This window comes from Melitaea cinxia, chromosome 5, assembly GCF_905220565.1.
Source record: "Melitaea cinxia chromosome 5, ilMelCinx1.1, whole genome shotgun sequence".
Classification (NCBI taxonomy): Eukaryota; Metazoa; Arthropoda; class Insecta; order Lepidoptera; family Nymphalidae; genus Melitaea; species Melitaea cinxia.
The window spans coordinates 9,372,071-9,389,761 of record NC_059398.1 but is presented as its reverse complement, the minus strand read 5'-3'; the positions used below and the strand labels follow the sequence as shown (position 1 = coordinate 9,389,761).

Here is a 17,691-nt window from a genome sequence, read left to right as displayed (position 1 = left end):
TATAATGTTTGTCTGTATGTCCTTTATAGAATCTTAAGCTATGCATTTGATCATGATCTTCAGCAAAGTGTTGTGCATGAGCATACTAAGGTTTCTAAGTTGGTACGACCAAAAAATAAATAGATAATGCGTAGCAACTTGCGCAGGGTACAGCTAGATAGACATATTTAATCAAACATAAGTAATTTTTAAAATTTTATGTTTGTTCTTAAACATAAAAATGACTTTAATTTACTACAAATGAATACGTATATCCTTAATAATTTACATTATTAAGGATAACTCAAAACTATTCGTCAGATCTCTATCAAATTAAAAGAAGACCACACGATAAGCACTAGCTCTAGAATAAAATAATAATAATCAACAAGTTATACAACTTAGGTAGATGAAAAAATAAGTAAATACGCATTATCAAAGATTACTCCAAAAGCTGTAATCAGATCTCGATGAAATTTAAATGTGACCACATTATAAACATCGGCCTGCGTTTAAATTAAAAATCATTAAAATCGATACACCCAGTAAAAAGCTATGCGGATTTTCGAGAGTTTCCCTCGATTTCTCTGGGATTCCATCATCAGATCCTGGTTTCCTTATCATGGTACCAAACTAGGGATATCTCCTTTCCAACAAAAAAAGAATTATCAAAATCGATTCATAAACGACAGAGTTTTCCCCGTAATATATATATATATATATATATATATATATATATATATATATATATATATTTTTTTTTTTTTTTTTTAAACAGGAATTTCAAAATAATAATGGGTATATACAGGTATTTTGAAATATATAAAAAAAGTGTTTAACAGTGTTATTGAATACACTATGTTCTGTGTTTTAAACTATAATTTTAAAACATTAAATTCTATTCTATTCTCCTTTGCAGACTAACATTTTTAGTTAAGTATAATTATGCTTTAGGCACTTATCCAAGCGTTAAAAGGGTACCTAAGAGATAGTTAAGAGGTAGCTTTGAAACATATTTTCTTACAATAAAGTTAAAATTTATGAGTATGTATAGTATTAGTGACAAGTTAGAGGTTGCTTTAAAATTTTATTAAATATAGTCAAACGACTAGTAAAAATATTTTATTTTAAAGTAGTTCTTTAAACATGGTTTCTGGTTGAGGAGACGTGATGACATTTAAATGTTAATCAAAGAAACATATCCAATATTACGCTTATCTTCCACACACTCAGTGATCTTATTTTGATGTTAAATCTAATTTCATTTTCATAGTTATAACGGGATACTAATTTATTTTCCACCATCGTGTCGCAATGCTAAGACATCGAACATCCTGGACAGACCGGTCTGCGGGCGTTTATCGGGGTTCAGTGCCATTATTTAGCGATCAAAATATACCGGTTCAAAAACGTATGTGACGATCAAAGTCATAACATTACCACTGTGTACTTTTTATCTCTGTATTGTTATGTAATGATGATTGAATTTTTCTTTATTTTTGATAAATATTTTGCAATCAATAATGTTACTCGGCTATAACACTAGTTTCATGTGTCTTTTTTCGTGCGAGTCTAAAAAAAATTTGGTCAATACATGTCACACGTTACACATACATACTATATTACACACCACTATTATTTGGTTTAAAGCAAATATTTTAATACATTAAAATAATCAGTTTTTAGTCACCTTAATCAATTGTATTTTATTTAAAATATATGCGTTTATACATACCTATTACACAAATTTTTCAAACAAAAAAACCTGAAAGCCTTTACACTTTATTTCCATTTATTTAAACACATTCTATAACATTATTCTATTCCTTCGTATTGGGTAAGCGTCTACGCGGTAAACACGGGCGTTATAATTATTATAGTTGTTCATTGAACTCCGTATTTAATATAATATTTATTAACATAAAATTGAAATATTTTTAATGGGCAGTTATAAAAGATTCCAATTATGTTATATGCATATAATCTATTTATTTCATAAACATTTTAGTTATAGGTGTGAATCTCATTTCCCAAGGCGGCAAGAAGTGTGGCTCACGACGTAGCGGTGACCAAGTAACGGTGACGGAGGTACTAACACTGAATCGGAGGGCACAACTGATGATATTGTAAAGTTCTGCGTCTTATTACAGTTATCTAAAAACTAGAACCAATTATTTTAATTGTTCCTTTTCTAAAAGCTATACTTCTAACAGAGAGTTTTCATAGTAGCTTAAAAATAAATATTTTACCTTTCATATTTACATATTCTCCTCTCTTTAAAAATTTTATAAGAAAATACTTCCTTATCTTACTATAAGACCGCCTTTGTATGTTATTATTCGCATTTTTAAATTTCCTAATTTGTAAATCTGTCAATATCAAGAACAAAAATTAAAATGTATAAAAAGAGATTCTTATTTAAAAGTCTAAGCAAGTGTTGAATATGAAGTTTTAAGAATTTTACAAAACAGAGCTCATTATGGGCGTTCGTGTACAACGGATGAAGACGTCATTATCATGACCCGAGTCAGTGTCACGGTCGGCTTGCCATCATAATCACGAGCTGCCATCGTACAAGGTTGGAACTACACATAAGTTTTCACGTAACAGTAACAACTAAGTAGAATAACATATATCATGAGCATGTTTACAATACGACGATTGATAAAAATAACGAACCAATTTCATTTATTGAGTGTAATACTTTTGTTACAACTACATTGTATGAGATTATCATTTAAATTGTATATATGAGCAAGTACACAAACGTGTGTAGTTTGTCTTTTCCTAAGTTTATCTTTCCAAGAATAAGGAAAGTTCTTGGCAATTTTCTTAGAAAAGTTGAACCCTTCAAGGATGCCTTATTTTCCTCATTAGTATATTGCATACGTAAGAAACGGTAATGTGCCTATTTATTATTATTTTATACTCTGAAATATAAATTGAATTTCATTTATTAAAAACTCAAATATACTATTTGTATTTTTTTTTACACAGAACAAGTTATATAAAAATTATTCCCGAGAAGACAACAATATTTTAAAAAATTGCTTTATGTTGTTTTTCCTGAAATAAATATAAGTCTTATTTATATTTTTAACGAGCCACTCGCAATTTCCCTTACGTAGAAATTGATTATGTTTACATAGAGGGGCTAATTATCAGTTTTTGTTATATATAATTAGGTTGGCAAACAAGCGTACGGCTGACATGATTGTATTGTAGGCTATTGCCGTAGCTTATAGACGTTTGCAACACCAGAAACATCGCAAGCGTTGACGACCATTGTGGATAGCTCCAAGTCCCCCAGGAGCTCTGGCCGCCTTACTTACCAACAGGAACACAACACTGCTTGAAAGCAGCATTATTTAGCTGTGATCTTCTGTAAGGTTGAGGTACTACCCCAGTCGGGCTGCCCCATATTTTGAGCAAGAAATTTCCTGCGGTGCCCTACCTCAGTTAAATTACAACAATTTTTCACTCTTTGTACCACATTTTTTTTCGCCTGTCGTGCGTTGAAACCATCAGACTACTCGCAAAGCTATCAGCTCAATCACGCTTCATGAAATAGTCGCGCGGTGCGATAAACAGTGTTCCCTTAGGTTTCTCAAGCCATTTTTAACTCATTTTAGTTATACGAACTAATCTCCTATTTTACCATACACAGAATTTCCATAAACGCTGGAATACTTGTTTAAGATATATGCAATCAAAACCCTAAAAATAAAATTTCATGCTTCTAAAATTTCTACATCCGATACGGCGGGAAAAAGTTTCAGGTATATTGAGGCGTAAAAATTACATCAAGTATAAAAATATGACATTTGATTAATTATTGATTTATTTTAACCAATACCTAACCAGGCCTAAAACTAAAGGTTAAAATAATATTTATGCAAAAATGCCTCTTGCACTTTTATAGGAGACGTCAATGCTTTTGATGTGAGTGATTTTCCCTCCATTTAAAACAATGCTGTTCAAACGTCTATGAAAAAAGTTTAACAGATTGTCCAGAAATAACGGTTTCCATACAAATTTCATCACCTATTTCACCCATTTATGATAAGAATTTTCAGAAAAACTGAAATGTGTGTTCACTCATTTTTAATTAGTAGAACCAGAACTAAAATTTGATGTTTTCAGCTACAAAAATGACGAAGTATTCATTTAAACTTCTTTTTCAGTTTTACTAACTTTTACCAACTTTAAACTACATCTGAGTCATTTTCAAACATATTACATGAGGCACAAAAAATTACGTAGGTACTTTCATATAAACTTGTACTTAGACCCCTGCAATACGGCCCTATCGAAAAATCCTTTTTTAGCGGACGGCTACCTACAATAAACCTTTCCAAATTTCATCTTCATGCATCCAGCGGTTTTTAAGATTTCGTGATGAGTCAATGGCCTAACGATTTCATATACATATATAGAAAAACATTTAGATTTGTTGAAGTTTTATCACACTATTTTAGTACATTAATTTCTGTTCTAGTTATTATAAATTAATCGTAATTTAAGCTTTATTAATATGAGCACAAGGTTTAAAGCCGTTTTAATTATAAAGGTTTTTCGCAACGGTATATGATTTTTTATTTATATCAAATAAATTATTTCCGATTAATATTCGGGATTTTATTTTTATTTTATACATTTTTCTGAGCTAGTAATTTAATGTGATTTAAACAGTCACGTTGAAGAAAATTTTACATCAAATTTTAAGTATAAAATAAGGATTCTTCACTTACCGTCATTTAAAGAATACCTATTTACCTTATGTATTATTTCAATTTTCTTACATAGACATAATAAAAGTAATCTTAAGTATTATTATTTTATTTTGTATAACAAATTATATGGTATCATTTCGAAGAGGCTTAAACTACTTTTATGTTTTATTTAATTAGGAAGATGGACTATGACAAATAGTGTCTTATATTTAATTTATAAATATAATAAAAACTAAACGAAAAATTATTTAACTTTTGCTTTGCTAATTATTGCTCTTCATAAGCGACAAGGATATTTCTTTTTAGATTTGGCACAGTGGATGTGGGTGTGATTTCACCAGACGAGTTTCGACTTTCTCTGTATATTACAACATGACCAACGCGTCACCGATATGTTGCGATGATCTGTGACATTTTAAATCGAAAATATCAAAATAACAAGCCCAAGGTAGTCCGGGCTGTTCCGAACGACTTTGGTGAACGAAGTCAAAATACTTATTATTCGTAGTTTGCGCCGAGATTTGCAAATTTATTGTGAATCATATACTATGAAGGCGTAAATAAAATAGGAAACTTGTATATTGCCTTTTGTACTTAAAGAATATAAATTTAGTTATTATTAAAATTAAACAATAAATTATAATCGCCTACGCCTACTCTTTAATGAATTCTTAATTGTGGTCACTCCACAGCAACAGCACTCAACAAAATAACAAAAACCTTTTTAGGAAAGCTTCTAACAATTAAGCAAAATTCGTCGTTAGATCATCAAAAACTCATATCTCAAGTGTAATTGCCATAGGTTATTGAACACTTGTATATAACATAATACCTGTATCTTAAATATTTTTTTTTAAGTTTTGGGTGATTTATCGGTTTAACAATATTGTATTTATTATATTACCAGCCGATCTGATGAACTTCGTACCGCCTTCATTTTTTTCTTTTGGATATAATAATTATGTATAACGAAATAAAATATAGCCTATCTTTTCAGTTGAATCAAACTGCACAAGGTGTCCTAAATTGATTTAAAGTTAAGTACTTAACTTTAAGATTAGAAGTCCATCGCGGACAAACAACGTGACGCGTATTTTATATATATTAAGATAAGAAATATTTTATAAAAATAGTATTGCTACAATAAAATAATCCTACATAAAATTTAGAAGTATTTATTGCGTGCAAAAGTTCGTGTTAGTTTATAGAAAACGGAAACCCAGTCTTTGTACAAAATGTTTCTATTTTTTTTTTATATTTAAGAATGTTATAAAAGTTTTATGAAAAGGACAAATATTACAATTTCATTACTTTAATTGACGAATGTTATCATTAACACATATTTTAAAACTATGAGAAACAGACAGACGACGATGAAATTATACACGCTGCTAGTATAGGGTTGCAAAAGTTAAAAGTAGTAGGGTTGCACAAATTTGTAGCTGATTGAGTAATACAGCGTGGGTGCAGTCCTCGACAAGAATGACGGTGACGCCTGCGTAGGTCGCACAAGCCTTTAAACCAATACCTGTGTTAGCACATAAGTAAAAAAGTATTTCAGTGTAGGTGTCACTTGAATCATGATCAGAAAGTGTGTTAAATAATAATTGAAAGTTATTATTGATCAGTTATACAGTTACTGCTCTATATTATTATCTGTACTTTTACTTTTATTCAAATACTTAATAGGTAGGATAAAACTGTTATAAACAAATGTACCTATTATCAAAACAATTTAATTTATAATGATTATTATTTAATATACGTAATTATTGTTAAATATTACAAATATTATCTAACGTCTTTGAAATATGTACGTTGAACTTAATAACGGCAAATTATTTTAGGTATACCGCTACTTACATAACAGTCGTCATATAGTAGGACAGTACGGACTGTACTTATATCGCATGCCAATGACATCATGACGTCCACTTACTGTTACCTAGACGTTAAACGTGATCTGAATTTAAATATAAATTATGTCCACACAAATTTTGTTTCTCAACTCGTATTTACATGGAATGCCAGATTTAAAAGAAAGTAGAAATAAATTAATGAACAACGCACCGTACATTATCTACCGAAGTATTAAACCATCCAACTTTAATTTTTAAACAAGTACATACTTTACTCGTAACACATAAGGAGAATGGAAATAAAGCTGGAGCATTTTTTGTATACCCCGCATAATCATTTACTCGAAACAAAGAACCCCACAAGGCTGTTTAACTTAGCATCCAGAATTTTAATAAGACGATACATCCTTGCAGAGAACTTGAAGAAAACGTATTGAATTATTATTTTGTTTCTTTTGCTGCCAACCTCTACGTTTATTCGCTTTCAAGAGCTTGGTTCAGGCGTAAAGCGAACGGTGACACAGCGCTAAAAATAGAGCTAAGACTCAGGGCCAGGCTCAACGATGCGGCCGAACGCTACAGCCAGACCTGTCCCGATCACCCCCGTCCCTCCCACGAGTCCCCCATGATCCCTAAGCGCCATCTTGTTATTCCACGGACCGTAGCGAACAACAACTTAAGACTAAGTAGCAAGGACATTGCAGTCAAGCTTGAAATTCCTATGAAGGCTGGATGTTTCTGAGCGTAATTGTAAGAGGCTAATGTTTTGAAATGTAATTACCACAATTAATTGACATTTTTTATACATTGCTGAACAACTTGCCTGTATTTATTTTAACGCTCCTGCGCGGACCAAATTATATCTAATGAAATATTTAAAAAACTTTCGAATTAAGTCTTATATTCATTTTTTTTTTATAAATGCCCTGTTTTACGGCTATTTACATATAATAATATGAAATGGAAACAATAATTAAGTAATTGAAAATGGTACGCACAATGAGTGAACATAAAATGTAAGTGAAGGCTTTAAATATTATGTTTTCAAAAGCATCTATCTTATTATCTGTTTGGACTAGTGTTCCACCAAGTGATCCACCAAGGATGTGAGTGCGACTATAAAACTTTTCGAAATTAATTAAAGCGAACAACTCATTTCTCAACTTTATGTTTTGATAATTTTTCGTAATTATTGTTAAGCGAGATGTAATAATAATTGATTTCAGAAAAAGGCTCCTCAAAACAAGAACCTACGAGTACGAAAAACGAAGTTACAGTTACCGTCTAGTTATAAAATTATTATCCAATTTAAATTCCTAAATTCATTGATAAAATAAAATTGCCTTAATTCCTGGAAGTTCGTCGTGGTAGATTGGTTATCCTATATTTAAACGTTATTAAGTCTGGCCGTTTCATGATTGATGTGATCCCAAAAATTTGATCCCACAGTGAAGACGTTCTCTTAAAAGGTTCAATCACCAAGAACCTTGTTTTTGTTTAATTAATTCACCAGCCAAATGTCAAAGTATTAGACTATTAATGTTAACGTCATTCATAATTATATAAATAACTTTTAAAATAAAATAAATATGGTGACTGTAATATCTATAGCAAAGGACACGGCCTCAAGCGGCACAGGAAGATGATGTCACTGATTCGACTGGTTTTGCTTATTATTCGTCGGGTGTTTAACTAACAACAGAATACATTAGCCAGTCAAATGAAATTTGTGCATATACAACGAAGTATTGAATGTAGTATTTAAAATAATTTTAATAATGGCCATGAATATTAAAGGCAGATGAAAAACGTTGACGTCATAGATATCGAGCTTATATACTAAGTATACGAGATTTGGTTTTGAATAGAAGTTTATTTCTTATTGAATTTAATTCTTCGATAGATATGCTCGAACAGTCAGCATTGTTTTAAAACAAAGTAACATTCCATAGATTTAACAAACACGAAAGTTCATTTAGTTCATAAGTTAGCCTGCAGCTACCCTTTATGTTAAGATATTCATTACAACTATGAGCTTTATTTACGTTAGTGAATAAAATAAAACAAATTTCACAAATTAGTAATAGGACCTGGGTGACCGAGCTTAGCTCGGTATTTTTAGTAAATCGTGTTTTTTGAAAATCATTTTTAAATACGAATTACATATTGATAAAATATGAATAATTTTGTTTTTTTTAGAAAAAAAAAGAAAAAAAAAGGATAATCGATCTGGAATACGTGAGGATTCGAACCATGATCTTTTCGGCCGAGCGCGATCGGCCGATTTCCCCTGAGCTATTACAATTTTATTGACAGATGCGAAATTTACCTTCTTATTCTAACGATATTGTAGCCATTTTTTCATTGCCTAAAAACAGGGATAAAACGACATTTTCTAAAAATGAATCCTAGCTAGATTTATTTATCTCCCCCGTAATCCCCTGTATACTAAATTTCATGAAAATCGTTGGAGCCGTTTCCGAGATTCAGATTATATATATCGCACCTTCGGTGGAACAAGGGCGTATCTTACAAAAAATCGTAAAATGAGTTAAATATGCAGAAATGCCCAAAAAACACTCTAGTATCTAGTGGGACAAAGACTCCCATTAGATTCACTTTAAAAGTCGCTACACGGCAATAGTGTCTTTGTCATTTTGGATCGAATTGGTGGTCGTTTTGGCGCGACATCGTCTCATTGGTCAGTTGCGCCGTTGCCCCAGCGCACAATGTTTTTATCTTGGAGCTCCAAAGCCGCGAAGGTAAATATGCCTTTTGATATTTGATATTCCTGGAGAGACAAAGTCATATTTAGCACACTTATGCCTTTTTCGTGAGCAAATGCTTGGAAAGACAAAGCCATTGCAACATTTGTGACTTTGTACTTACAACATTTTTATTATTTTATAGTGTTATGAACAAATATGGCTTTGTTATTCCAATACATGTTTTATAAAATAGGCATAAAAACAATTCATACTTTCTCATACCGAATTCCTTTCTAACTCTGAGTAGTTGATTACACTGTGACAATTTTTTTTTAATTTTAAAATGGTGTTGCTGTTTAAACTCTGAAGCTTTATTCTAAGTTATACAGTTAAATTTTCAGGGAAAAATGAGATCCCGAAGTCGAAAAGTTTTGATGATGTTAAATGATGACAAAGACATTCAGAATATCGAAGAAATGCATGTGCCTCAAATTGATAGCATCCAAGCCACTTTCATTGAAGACCACCAGAATAAAAAAAAATCATCATCATCATCATCATACCAGCTCATGGACGCCCACTGCTGAGCATAAGCCTCCCCTAATGCTTTCGACGACGATCGGTCCTGCGTTGGTTCTTTTTTTTTTGGCAGCGGGTCTTGAAGAACTTAGACCCCACCGCACGGGCAATTTCCACCAGCCCGTCGTTGAGCTCGTCCGCATTTACGCAGTCGGCCAGGCGACAGGCCAAAGTGATTTTGGAGTTCGAGTTGAAAGCTCTCGGGGTTTTGAATCTGAGCAGGCGCAGGTCGGAGCGCAGACCCTATCAGCCGACCCCTCTCAAACTTGACATCGATATTCAATGTGCCTCGGACAAGTCGGTGATCACTTCCTGTTTTCACAGCATTGATCACTGAGACATTACTAAATATGTGCTTGTTCGTCGACATGATAAAGTCTATCTCGTTCCTGACGGTGCCGTCGGGACTCAACCAGGTCCATTTGCACCGTTCCGGCTTCCTGAAGAACGAGTTCATTATAAAGAGCCCCTCCTTCTCCATAAAGTCAGTCAGTAGCCAGTCCCGGGAGTTCCGTTGCTCGTATCCAAATTGCTCCACTCACAACTCATCACCGCATCGTCTGCTTAGCTTCGCATTGAAGTCCCCCATCACAGCAGTGTAGTGGCATGTAGAGCTATGTATAGCTGTAGAGATTTCCTCATACATAGCTTCCACTTCGTCATATGGATGTGTCCAGGTCGGTGCGTAAACCTGTATGACCTTTAGCGAATACCGCTTGGATATTCTGAGTATAAGGTACGCCACCCTGCTCGACACTCTCCTGACGACGTCGATGTTGTTGACGAGAGCCTTGCGGACGAGGAACCTGACACCACCCTGGGACTGTTGGTCGCCCTCCCAATAGTACAGCAGGTTGCCAGACTTGAGACATCGAGTCCTCTCCCTCTCTTCGGACTTCAGATAAGCCTATAATATCCCAGCTCAACCTGCTGAGAGCTTCTTTCAACTCAATGAGCTTCGCGTCGGTCCGCAGCGTCCTAGCGTTATATGTTGCCAGGGCCAAGTGTCGTCGTTGGGGTGGTGGCCTGGCTTCTGCCGGAGATTATAGCCTCCTGCCCCGCCGTTATCGTGGCCTCCACCGTTTGTCGTGTCTGCCATTTAGGGGGATTTGGCGTAATCGCCACGCTTGCTAGGCTATGCTTAGAAGGCGCTGCTGCCCACCCTCTAATGGTTTTTCCTCTATCGCCTCTTACGATACCCACGGGATGAGATGGGGTGAAATTACAGATACCTCTTTAAGGGATAGATCTCGTGCTACGTGATTCATTTGTTTTTTATGAAAGCATCGTTGCTATTATTATTTTAGTTTCTTAGATACGTTTTCTTTTTATCGTTTTTTTTTTTTGTTAAATATTTACTGTAAAATGCCAAAGTGGTCTGTACAACAATAACTATGAAGATTGTTTGTAGTTTTATGTTTGTTAGTTTTGATTTGTTCAAGTGGAGTTAGTAAGTGAGTTTGATTTGTAAGAGTAAAGTAAAAACGGACTGATTACTATGGACAAAGATTTTATAACGTTAATATTGACGCTAATTTTAAAGGCAAATTCCAAAGAGTTTCGCTAGAGTTTTTTAAGATTTTTCAACAGAAGTTCCTAAAAAAGATGTTTAATTATAAAATAAAACATTTTTTGCAACAAATAAACTAGTTTCTATTTTTCAAAATCTTTAAAACACGAACGATAAATATGGTCATAATTACAAAACGATTTAAATGTTGGTGGAACAAAGGCATAAATGTACACCTTATTTTGAAAAAAATATTAATAGCAATTAACAAAAAATATTTGGCACTTGCAAACTACATGGCCATATTCACAAATAAATAGGTCGTATTTCATGCAAAGAACAATCAGTTTGAAGCAGTACAAAGACGAATAATACGACTGGGAATGTAAAAAAAACTTTAAAATGGCTCTCCTGTAAAATTACAAAAAGTGGAGTTGAGCCCTTGTTCCACCGAAGGTGCGATATATATACAAGAATTGCTCGTTTAATAGTATAAGATAACTATTTATCTTTGGTTATAAACCTTTTTTTATATGTATCACATTACACACATTATTCGATGGTATCTTCCTAAGTTAAGCAACATAAGGCTTGTGTTTTAGGTAACAGCCGACTGATACAGCTACTTTTTTTAACCGACTTCAAATTTATTCTATATAAGGTTCTCAATTCAACTGTAATTTTTATCTGTTTTACCTTATAACTTTTGGAAGTCTAACTTCTTTACGCACGCTTGACTTGGGCAGTAAGCTGGTAAATGCGTAACAAAATTGTTACGTAAAGTGTGATCGAGCGAGGCGAACCGAAGTTGGCAGGTATATATAAGTTAGATGAAGCTAAAGAAGTTTTACTTCAGTCTTGTGGTCTAAATCATACTCGTTTTTTATTGGGGGAAACAATTTCGATGCTTTTTAAATCAAAAGGTGTCTTGTCAATTGGCCCATTAAATTTAATCGAGATTTGATCTGTATTTTGGAGTTATCTTTAACAATAGTAGGTATTTACTGGACTATTTTTGAAGCAAAACTTCTTCACGCACGCTTGACTTGGGGAGTAAACTGGTGAATGGGTGACAAGAGCATTACGAAAAGTATGATCGGGCGAGACGAACGGAACTTGAGAGGGAGATATAAGTTAGTGAAAATAGAAAGAGAGAGAGTTACGTCTCGTAAGTTTTACTTCAGTCGTGTGGTCTAAAGAACACCTTTTTTGTCTATCTACGTTTTAGTTTCCGGTCGATGTAATTGCTTTTTTGCAAACAACACACAATTATATTAAATGATACTTATGTAAACAAATATATATTTATATATATTTTTCCAGACTCAGGGCGAAAATCGAAAGCATGACCTCCAGGGTCCAAGCGACAACTGCGGCAAGGGACTCGTTAAATTATGGTTCTTTTTTTATACGACTAGATCGGTGAACAAGCATACGGCCTACATGATTGTAAGCGGTTACCGTAGTCTATAGTATCCTGCAGCACCAGAAGCATCACAAGTGTATTGCTGACTTTCCCCCACCCTCCCCAAGAGCTCTGTTCACCTTACAACATTACTTGAGACTAGTGAATTGAGGTACTTCCTTAGTCGAAATGTTCCAGAGTTTGAGCAGCGTGTCCTGTAGTGTTATTCATTGTATATTTAATTCAGTATTTAATGTTACATTCCGTCTTTTATATGATATAATAATGATACAAAGATATGCAACATTCATTACTTATACATTTTTATTAGAAAAAAAAATAGATGCAATAATCTATTCAATAAGGGGAATATATACTTATCTGATTTATTGAACTTGAGGCAATAGCAAACGACGAAATATATTACTAATCAAATATAAAATGTTAAAAAATGACATCACCTTAAAGACCTCGACAGACGACACGAATCGTGATTCAATAATAAAACTAGTCAATTAACTTGAAAACAAAAATACAGAAGATTCTGTTTTAATCTTTATATACGGCGACGCGGTTTACAAAGATTTATAAATAATCTACATGTCTGCTTATTGAAGATACTTTTGTAGATATTTTTATTGAGGTATGCTAATAAAAATCATGTCCTGTTTAACTAACTAATGACAACATGATTCATCACCGTCAGTCTACGCTATTTACATTACATTCAACTAGAGGATCAGAACACATAAATTTAGCCAGTGCCTAAGATAATGTACAGTCTACAAAAATTATGAATGCGAAAGTTTTGGATTACCCAATCTTCTCAAACTCTTCTGTGTGTACTTCTCAAAGTATTGAAACTTTGTACGTAGAAAACTGGAGATGCAGAATATGGGTACTTTTTTATCTCAACGTTAGGAATGCACGTTATAAATCGATAATTCATAAACTATGGATATGCGCTATATTTAGCTTCAATCCGATATTATCGAGTCATATAATATCGATATGTGCAATCGATATATTTTATCCAATGTAGACCAAATATTGTGAGAAATTAAAAGCACATTCCATTTAAAATAATAAATGAAGGAAAGGAATAATAGGATAGGAAGTTTTAACTGATTCCTTCATTTACTCTTGACAGGTTGAGTAAGAATAGAACATAAAACCCCGAATTATTGGAAAACTTATACATAATTTAGAAAAAAGGTTTTTTTTGGTATAGTACCTTTAAGAGATGTTTTATATAGTCGTACAAAACTATGGGAAACAGCTAGTAAATGAATTTATAATAATAATAATAATAATAAATACTCTTTATTGTACACCACAAAGAAACATTACAAAAAAAGTGATACATGAAAAGAAAGATGTACAAAGGCGGTCTTATCGCTAAGAGCGATTTCTTCCAGACAACCTTTTTTTAAATTAAATAATTAAATAATTTAAAAATTTATATAAGGGAAGCGTAATATAGTGTAAAATGTAAAACTAAGACCACTGTTATCATGTACTCGTAATTGAATATACTTATAAGAGCAAATATAATTCCTATTGTCGACAAAATCACTTATATGAATTCCGAGGTCGTTACTAATAAATAAATCACATTCTTATTTTTTCAAAGAATTCTTACTTCAGACGCACAACAATAAATAAAAATAAAATTACTAATAAAATAAATGTGATATCATCACAGTTGTTATTAGATTTAAATATATTCTCGTATAAAATATATGCAGCTATCAACATTGTAGTAATTCCACAACTAAATCCAAAACCATTCCAAACCATTCCAATCCATTTCGATTACAGTGTGAAGAGTTTTGTGACTCGTTTACCTAACCACTTAGCATGTGTAGTATGTGCAGGCAGTGTTGTTTAGTTAGAGGTGTGGGCTTAGAAAGAACGGCCCCGTGCTATATCCGTCGGTCGATCTGTCGAAACCGCAGCTTGCGTAATGTTTTCTGACGAACCGGTAAAACAAATAGCTGCGACGAATCTGCAAATCTGTAATTTGAATCAAACTATTCAAACACAGTTTATATTCATTTCATTGAATGCTTGAGAAGTTCATAATTGTGGGGTACACGCACTGAGCAGGATGGGAGCGAGATCAAAAAAAGCGTAACAAGACTTCTTGCTATAGTATAAAACTAGCGACCCGCCCCGGCTTCGCACGGGTGTAATACTAATACTAGATATAAAATAAATAGGTATTTGTAATGTAAGCGCCAAAAAAATGTGTTTATATAAGATATCACATTAGAAACCTCTAAAATGGTCAGTGTTCCTCTACTTTATTATGTATGTATTATAAACCTTTCTCTGGAATCACTCTATTTACTAAAGAAAATAGCATCAAAATCCGTATGTATGTATTATACGTATAAACCTTTCTCTGGAATCACTCTATTTACTAAAGAAAATAGCATCAAAATCCGTAGCGTAGTTTTAAAAATCTAAGCATACAGACAGCGTGAAGCTACTTTGTTTTATACTATGTAGTGATTAGATCTCAAACAAATGTCATATTTTAGTTACCAATTAGGTACTTATGTGATTATAAATGATGTTGAAATATATCTTAACTTTTGTTTACTTTTATAATAGATAATAATTAATGTTGATTTCTAAAATTAAAAAACTCTAATTAATAAAATAAAATTTATACAGTTTCTAAATTTTTATTTGTTATTAACTTAATTATTTTCCATCATTCAGTGTTTAAATTGCTATCGTTCTTTTTTTTTAAATTTTATTCATCTATTCCATTTACAGATTTGTGCTTTTTACATATATCCTTTACTCTTTAAATTAAGATGATTAAAATATTATATAGAAATAAATATATTTTATTAGAAATTTTTGAATAAAAAAACACTACTTTACTTTGACGACGCGTTTTCGCAACAGTCACGGCACTGGCCAGTGGCTATTGCGCTGGCGGTTGTGGGTTCGATCCCCGCACATGACAAACATTTGTATTGGCCATACAGATGTTTGCCGTGGTCTGAGTGTTTGTGCAGTCTCTGTGGGTTTCCCCACCGTGCCTCGGAGAGCACGTCAAGCCGTCGGCCCCGATTGTTATCATGTCCATCCTGCATCCTGATAGATGCTTTTTACTCATACATGGGAATATATCCACCAACCCGCATTGGAGTAGCGTGGTGGATTAAACTCTGGTCCTTCTCCTACATGGGGAAAGAAACCTATGCCCAGCTGTGGCATATTACAGGCATTATGTCAAGAAATTTTAATTCGCAGTTTTGAAAAAAATATTCATATATTATTTTATCATGCGCTCTATTTTTTGTTTCAGTCAGTTTCTGTAATATATATATATATATATATATATATATATATATATATATATATATATATATATATATATATATATATCTGAATCTCGGAAACGGCTCCAACGATTTTCATAAAATTTAGTATGCAGGGAATTTCGGGGGAGATAAACATAATCTAGTTAGGATTCATTTTTAGAAACTGTCGTTTTATTACAGTTTTTAGACAATGAAATAATATCGTTAGAATACGAAGGTAAATTTTGCAAATGTCAGTAAAGTTGTAATAGCTCAAGTGGGAAATCGGCCGGTCGCGATCGACCGATCGACGATTATTATTTTTTCTTTTTTTTTTCCTAATTGCACTCGTAATTTTTTATTTAATAATTTATGTAGAATCTAAAAATATTATTTAAATTTTATCACTATTTTTTTATTATTATTTTATTTTTGATTTTTTATATTTATTTTTATTTTTATTACTGCCGGTAAAAAAGTATGATTCATATTTTATTAATATGTAATTCATATTTTAATATGATTTCCAAAAAACACGATTTACTAAAAATACCGAGCTAAGCTCGGTCACCCAGGTGACAGTCGGTGAGGTCACATTGATGCTAATCGGAGCTGTAATGTGCAAGAATGTGTCTTTCCAAATTAATTAACTCATAATAAAGAAATAATAATAATAATAGTAATTATTTCGCAAAAACACTTTTAAGAATAAGGTCACTTTTTATTTTAAAACAGTTTCCTAAGTCTAGATGGACCTGTATACATAAACCTGGACCTGTGTAATCGAGCAGAAGACGATCACGAGTTTTCATACATTAAGTTTGTTTTTTTAATGTTTATATCTTTCTTTACAACAACACTAACAATAAATACGTAACAGACAATAATTTTGTTTGTTGATAGTAATTGCTTTAATTATGATTTATCAATAAAATTTATTAAAATAATTATTCGCTAAATAATAATTTTCCTCACAAGTAGAGTCTTCATTATCGCATCATGTAAGCATTACAACAAACTTGTTACCTCTTCCGCGTCGTAATAAGAATAAGGTTTAGAACTTATGGATTAATTATTACTGGAGTCCCCGACGGAAATGGAACTGCGCCTTTTTTTATAAATTTTTATATTTGTTAAACTTCAAAACGCGCTTTGCATCCGTAATATCTATGTACCATTTAATATTCATATAAGATTAATATGTACCACATTTGCAGGCATCTCCTGCCAAGATTCCTTTCCTCAAGATTCATTTCCTTTCCTCAACTACCAACGATTACGTACGTTTATGTAGATAAATAAAGTAGCGATTCCGCTACCGTGGCGATTACGGGTAAAAATCGGTTTGTGATTTCTTACTCTAAAGCATCTAAAGCTAGTAAAAAAATAATTGACAAATGTGTACGTCAGGTACGTATCTAAATTTATACCATATGAGGAAACATTAAAGACCCGTATAAATTGTTGAATATATTGTTTTTTACTCACTTATGCGGGTTTTGCGGATAACCTTTACTTTGTTTTGTCACGCTAGTACTATTTGTTTTGTGTGTTTCTACCAACCTTGAAGACGTCTTCTAATAAATATGCTGGTT

General features: G+C 32.6%; 1 long non-coding RNA gene across 1 annotated transcript; it reads right to left on the bottom strand.

Moving 5' to 3' along the window:
* Window positions 1-6,008: 6,008 nt before the first annotated feature.
* On the bottom strand, window positions 6,009-14,702 carry LOC123654022. Its single transcript, XR_006743176.1, has 2 exons — window positions 14,621-14,702; window positions 6,009-6,240 (listed from the first exon to the last, which is right to left on the bottom strand). It is a non-coding gene; the product is annotated as an uncharacterized LOC123654022 (long non-coding RNA).
* Window positions 14,703-17,691: the final 2,989 nt, after the last annotated feature.